Raw genomic sequence first — 7155 nt, forward strand, 5'->3', positions numbered from 1 at the left:
GCACGTGTAAAGGGAGAAGCAAAGCGTACTCCTTTTCTATCTTTCTTTCTCATCAACTCATGAAATTTCTACAACTTTCATCCCTGCTGCATAAAGGGTCCCTAGAAGTAAAAGTATGGATTCCTTATTTCCTTAGGAGACTTAGAAAAGACTAGTGAAAGAAAGAAATGCCCCTTTAAAGCTTTCATCTATAGATTATTAGTATATGTGGCTCGAAGCTGTCCTCTACTACTATCTTTATATTTCACGTGTGGAGACATTCTCAGTGCTTCTTAGTATTGCAAAAAAACTTTCTAGGAGAGATCTAATCATGTCAAAGGGTATCTCCAAGTCAAAAAGATCCCCACAAATTCGATGGTTCTTATCTTCTTAAGGGACAAATCATTTCCATTACTTTCATCTTAATCGGACATGAAATGTTAGGAACCGAAAGAGAAGAAATAAACCAAACAAACAAAAAGAAACACCGGAATTACACTTTTCACTCAAATTAGAGTTACGTGCACGGAGTTGCTCCAATTTTTCACTATTACGAAGATGCTAATACAAAGGAGTTTACAACATGATGAATATATACGTTACCATGTTCAACTATTACTAGGTTACAATCCCAAAGGTTAAATATCGTAACCACCTTCTCAATAAAATTTTGGGTCGGGGTTCCGTATAGAGATCAAGCTTAACATAACATATTATTCAAGTGAGACTTGTTTTTAATGAGACAAATATTGAGCCAAATAGACTTTTACTCCTCTGCTCTTTTTGGGCGAGAGAGATCAATTATAGTATTGGGTTACTTACCAAAAACCAAAAAAATGATCAATAGGTTGAGTTTTGAGGCGTATATAGTTTGCTTTTAAGAAATCTTCGCCGTGCTCAATTTGTTTATGTTAGAACAATTAACCACATGTTGAGGAAAGTTAATTTAGCACAAAAGTTTGTCAAAGCGGACCAGTAGAGGATAACTCCGATGTTTAAGTCAGTTTAATCGAGGAGAACAAACTAATAAAGTGAAAGATAACATTTAAGAGATTAATGAGACAAAAGTCCACTTTTTACCTGGTGCTCACTGCCTTTTATAGCCAATCTATGGTAACTACTAGCCATGTCACACGCTTTTATTGAAAGCTTTCTTGTTGGTGCATTTTTTTAAGTCCCGTGACTCTTGCAAACAGTCACCTCATGCTGAGATCACGAGGACCATTGCTGACATGCTAAAAGAGAAGATTCGGCATGAAGTTTTGTGGTTGTACTCGAGTCGATTGGTCAATGGATCGAACATCGGGCAATGAGGCCCAGCAATGTAGAATTATTCGAAACTTGAGCATATTTGAAAGTCTAGCTAGCCCTCCCTCCTCATTTGTCAAAAGTCGAAATGGCACATCAATCATTTATGTCTAAACATATATGTGGATCCAATATGAACATCACATAACAAAAAAATATATCCTCCCAAAGGGATTATTTCTGTGAATGACATAAGGCATGTCTCAGCAATGGGCTTTGGAATTTGACAGCTCTGCTCAACTCCCCTTGTCAAAGGTGAGCACAGCGTCACGTGGAGGGATCCCAAGTGTGTGAAACGTGGCACCGCATCAGGGGGTGGGGGAGGGGTTGGAGAGTGGGAGCGTAGGGGGGTGCATGTGTGAAGAGGATGGTTTTGTTGGGCAGCTGTCTTCTGTCATAGGAAGTAAGCACGTGACGGGCACGAGGGTCCCCCCCGAATGTCTGTCTTCGATTCCTCCAAGTTATTAAATGTAAACCTCTCTCAGCCTCTTTCAATACCTCCTATTATTATCAGTCGGTCATGGAGGACATTAATTCTTGACAAGCTTCATACTTATAGCCTCTCAAATTTACATTAAATTGCACAAAACAGCAATGTGGCTCTTGTCTTTCACTTGGGTAAGCATGTTGGCAATGGGTCCGGGATCCGGTGAGGATGGGCTATCGCATAACAGCTAAGATCAAACGTCATACTGAGAAAAAGGGGATAAAAATCTTCTTTCATTTTATTGTTAAGAATAGATTGTACAGATCTAATAATGTACATTGATTCAATATGACTTGATGGTAGTCTTTTTTCTTTTTTTTTTTACGGCACCAGTCATTTGTTAGTATTTAATGACTTAACACTAGGCTCATTTTAATCCAGTCTATATATTGTTCCGTTCTTGACTCGACTACAAAACCGTAATTTATTCAATTTTATACTCGACTGCTTCTGATACCAAATTATATAAACTTTGAGTACAATTCACATCTGAAAACCTTAAGTAGAATTCACCATTGAAAATCAGTTTAAATACAATTAGTTAAAATTGCATTTAAACCATTTAGTACACTTAAAATCATCTCATATATAAAATTTAAAATGAGGTAGCATCATCATATACACTATTAAATACAACAAAATAAAATCGTAACCATAAAATCAATCATTTCAATTACAATTTCAATTCAAGATCTTATTCCGAGAAAAAAGCTAGTCAAGTTGTGAGGATGGTGAGCAATAACTTCACAATGGTCCTTATCTTCCATATATGGGACCATATCTAGAGGAAAACCAAGGTATATATTGTACCTCCATAAAATATTGGGTCCCAACCATTTCCATTTATCCTTACCATTCATCAATTGGACCACGATTGACAATGGCCTTCCCTTTTTGACCATAGAAAAATAAAAAATAAAAAAATAAAAAATAAAAAATCCACCAATCCGTCTCCCCTAGAATAATTATAGATTTGTACAATGTAGTGGACCTTTAACAACCAAAAGCCCTATTTATGAAAGGAAAAATGAAGGGGTTCTCATGGCCACAAAAACCCAAAAAAAAATTCAAACCCCGCCAGGATTGAAGGGGGAAGATATTGTACAAGGAAGAAGCATTGAAAAGATTGATGGGAAATGAAATCTGGGGATTATCCCATTAAGCCTGGAGAGTTGTCAAGAGCACCTCGCCACCAATGGTTGTTTCATCAATGGACAACGATGTGCACTGAATTCTGCCCTCAGCGGACAGCTGAGAGACAGACCCCATTGCCCTCGCAACTTGCGAGGAGAAAGTGGATGAGGGTAAGCACCAGTGCACCACCTCTTGAAAGGAGCCGGTTTTATTATTGCATAATTCATGTAGGGACTATGTGTTCCCATGGTGCCTAGCTAATGTTAATGTATGACCTTCCCTATTATATTGCATGAATTTAGCATGTCATGTGGGACGAATTTCATGTCATTTGTACTTTTTTGTGCCATTTTTTCTTTTTTCTTTTTTCTTTTTTTTTTTTTCATTGCAATTAAGGATATCCCAATTTTAGGTTCTTTCCCAATTTCAGGTAAACTTCTAATTTTACACCACCTTGCTAAGATTGGAAAAATGATTGAATTGCTACAACTTTTACTATTATCAATCCCTTATTAACTCGCATGGCACTTCATATCTTATAGAAATAAGTGCCATTTGGACTGTTACATGACAGTTCTTTCCAATCTAATTGGTGCCTAGTGATGGAAGCCAAAATTTTTTATGGCATTCGAAGCCATAACTTTTTATGGCATTCTGTAAGGCATGTTTTAAAAGTCGTTCACATGAGCAGAGCGACACTATTGCAACTGAACACTGACCTTTCTTATATGTGATGTGAGCCTCATTTTCTTTTAAAATTCTTCATTCTATTACGTCTAAGGCCGATATCACAATGCATAGTTTTCATAAAAATTGATAACTTCCTTTGAGCAAGTTTCCAAGTTTGTCTACATTTATGTTCTTGCATTAGTTTCTAGTTTCATCTAATAACCCTAAGCTTTATTGGATTATCCTCTAAACATACGTTACTTTTCTATTTCTAGGTAGTTCATTCGAACAGAATATCGAACGAACTACTGAACAAGGTATTCTACCTCCTGTAGTCCGGACGTTATGACTAATTAGTTAAAACATGTTCTCCACGTTCACCCTAGATTTGTTCACACGACACCCTTCTCTTGTGCGAACGGAAAATAAGGTATGCTAGTTCAGCATCGACCTTTTATGCTGAGATCGAACAGCCTAGTGGAGCCCTTTCGCTGACGTGCCGAAAGGAGCTTGGGCCCTCTTTTGGTCTCGTGCTGAATGTAGGCCTGCATTCTTTGAACTCAAAAAAGAATTAACTCTCAACAAAGTTGTAACACTCCTATCCGTACTAATAATATGTGCATACAAACAAAAATAATTCAGGCCGATCGAGGACCAAATTGTAGCACACACCAGGGTACCAATTGGGGCTCAAAATAAATATAATCTGCATGTTAGAGAAGAACATGGCCACATGGGTTACAAGGTGGCCTATCCATCCGTTAAAGATTTAAGCAGCTCATCGAAAAAATACAACTATCACTCTTTGACTGAGATAAGGTAGATGGGATCGATGGATTATGTAACGAATAGAATTAATGCTCAATAATCTTATGACTGCCAACTCAAAAATCGAGAATTTTCTGCAGAACACGATGCATAGCCTGCAATCCTTATATTAATTAAACACGTCATTTTACTGCCATTATTATTAATTAAAGCAGCAAATCTGGGTTGACTAGCTCGTCATATATATATATGCAGATCAGTAAAGATCAGAACTCTGATCACTTTAAAATATCTTAACTTCCTTGTGTGTTTTTTAATGGTTTAAACGGTTTTCTGTTATTATTGCAGGTTCGATTATGATTTTGGTCTCTCAGATCACTAAGCATGTGACACTAATTATTTCTTGATTCCCTAGCTATGGCAGTCACCCTCTCAATAAAATAGGAGGAAAAAGATTGCAATATAAAAATTTTAGTGGGATATATATATATATATAGGCTCTCAATTTATAAATTTAAAATCAGTTAAGCATTAAAATATCGTATACACCACTTTTTTACAAATCTTATAGAAAAATATTTGGGGTGCTACATGCTACAGCTTTTTTTTACTGCAATCTCATTTCAAACTCACATGGTAGTTTATATTTTTTTGAAAATGAGTACTGTTACGGGGCAATTAAAGCGTTAATAATGGATATAATAAGTATCATGTGAACTGTCGTGTCCATTTGTAAACATGATAATCGTTATATAGTTTGTAAGAAATTTGTAGTGAAATGTGTAATAACCCTAGGAGCTTTTAAAGTTTTATGACGTGGTAACTCTTTTTTATCATTAATTTATAAAACAGAAATACAAATAGTAGAAAGTGTGGGACACAAATTTGTTTAAGTTTTATGAATGAAATATTTATAAAAACTTTGACTAAAAAAAGTAGACAGCTATGGTTTCAGACCAAGAAACACCGAACAACTCGAAAACCATGGATTTTCTGTCAAATGAAGTACTTAGATGAACAAGCAAGGAAACACTAATCGGAAGCTTGCCGAGAAGTGGCACTGTGGGAACTGGGAGTCTGGGACCCTCTTTTTCGGCGTGCAACGAGGGCAAACTTGCCCAACTTTTCCTCATCACTTTCATAGCCTCTCAATAAAAATAAATAAAAATAAATTATCTTCTCATTTTTAATTATGAAAAAAAGTGTACACCAATTTGCAATAATAAACTCTCTAGAGTTTTAAATATTTAAAAAATATATATATCTCTAGAGTTTAAAAAATGATTTAAGATTCTCTAGAGTTTAAAAAATAACATCTTTTCATCCCAAATCCTTATTTGAATATTTAACATAAGCAATTATGAAACCATGTCCAAATCCTTAGAACTGGTTCTCTTCTAGCCAGAAAAACCCTTCCTGATGTACTTGACATATTTAACGTATCTTTAGATTGCCACGTCAATTCTAATGTAATTCAATATAAAACTTTATTCTCAACCCATGTAATACTAATAATAATAATAATAATAATAATAGACTAATTTTACACTTTTTTTTTTTCTTCTTTTTTTAATTATAATAATGAAGTGGGTATTGGGCTGGTGCCATGCCAGGGTCTCCTGGACCATCGCCACATGCCTTGTAGGCATAAAGCGAGGCAACTGACATTTCTCCTAATCCTACGCCTGATTATTACCCACTTTTCCAAAAATTTCATGTCGGTAAACTGTAATTGTTGGGCATCTATCCGAGACCAACTAATTAACTACTGTGTCAGAACAAAAAAAGTCAACTTTTTCCATGCACGTTACCATTTTGCATTCTGGATATTTGCGGTTCAAGTTTACAACACGTGATTACTTTGATCTCCGATTATTAAGAAAGAAATGCTTGTTTAGTTGTTTACAAGGAAAGTGATTCTTTAAAGATAAAGAAAATAATGGTTTTAAGAAATGCTATACATTCTCATACTCTCAAATGCATATTTTCTATGATGATTGAATCAAAATTTTAACTGTTACGTCAAAAAATATGCATTTAAAAGTGTTAAAATAAAAATATGTATAACATTTTTTGGTAGTTTTTGTATTAACTCTTTTGTCGATAATGAAAATTCAATTCAAAATCTCCTTGCATCCTCTTAGAAATATTTAGGACTGATAATTTAACCTGTGACATGCAAATTCAACACGTAAAATTCGGATTAGGGTTGGGCTTAAACGGGTTCGAGTTATAAATAGGTCACCCGTTTACGACACATTTAGTAAACGTGTCGTGTCGTGTCGCCCGCCGGGTTCGCGGGTTGACACATTTGACCCGTATATATGTATATATATATTTATTAAACGTCTAAACCTAAAAACTCAACCCTAACAAAAAAAACTCCAATTCTGCCTCCCTTGTTTAGGAAGCAGAGGAAAGACTTGATTAGACAAAAAACAAAAAACCATTTTGGTATGACTATCAACGGTTAAAAACTATAATGAGTTTACATTCGGGTCGGTTCGGGCCGTGCCGGTTTATAAACAGGTAACACAACACGATTATGACCCGTTTATATAAATGGGTTCGTGCTGTGTTACCCATTTATAGACCGTGTCGTGTTTGGGTTGGGCTTAAACGTGTCGGGTCGTAATGGGGTTGGACACAAACCCGGCACGTGAACACGTTTTGCCAACCCTATAAATATCCTATTAGGTTACCTCTAAAATAGCTAAATTCGCGTATCTGGACAGACAGCCTGAGTTAAAGAAACTTTCTCAAATTCGATCTATAAAAATGACATGTGTTCGTCAAACATATAAAAAAAC

The sequence above is a fragment of the Corylus avellana genome, chromosome ca9, assembly GCF_901000735.1.
Source record: "Corylus avellana chromosome ca9, CavTom2PMs-1.0".
NCBI classification, from domain to species: domain Eukaryota; kingdom Viridiplantae; phylum Streptophyta; class Magnoliopsida; order Fagales; family Betulaceae; genus Corylus; species Corylus avellana.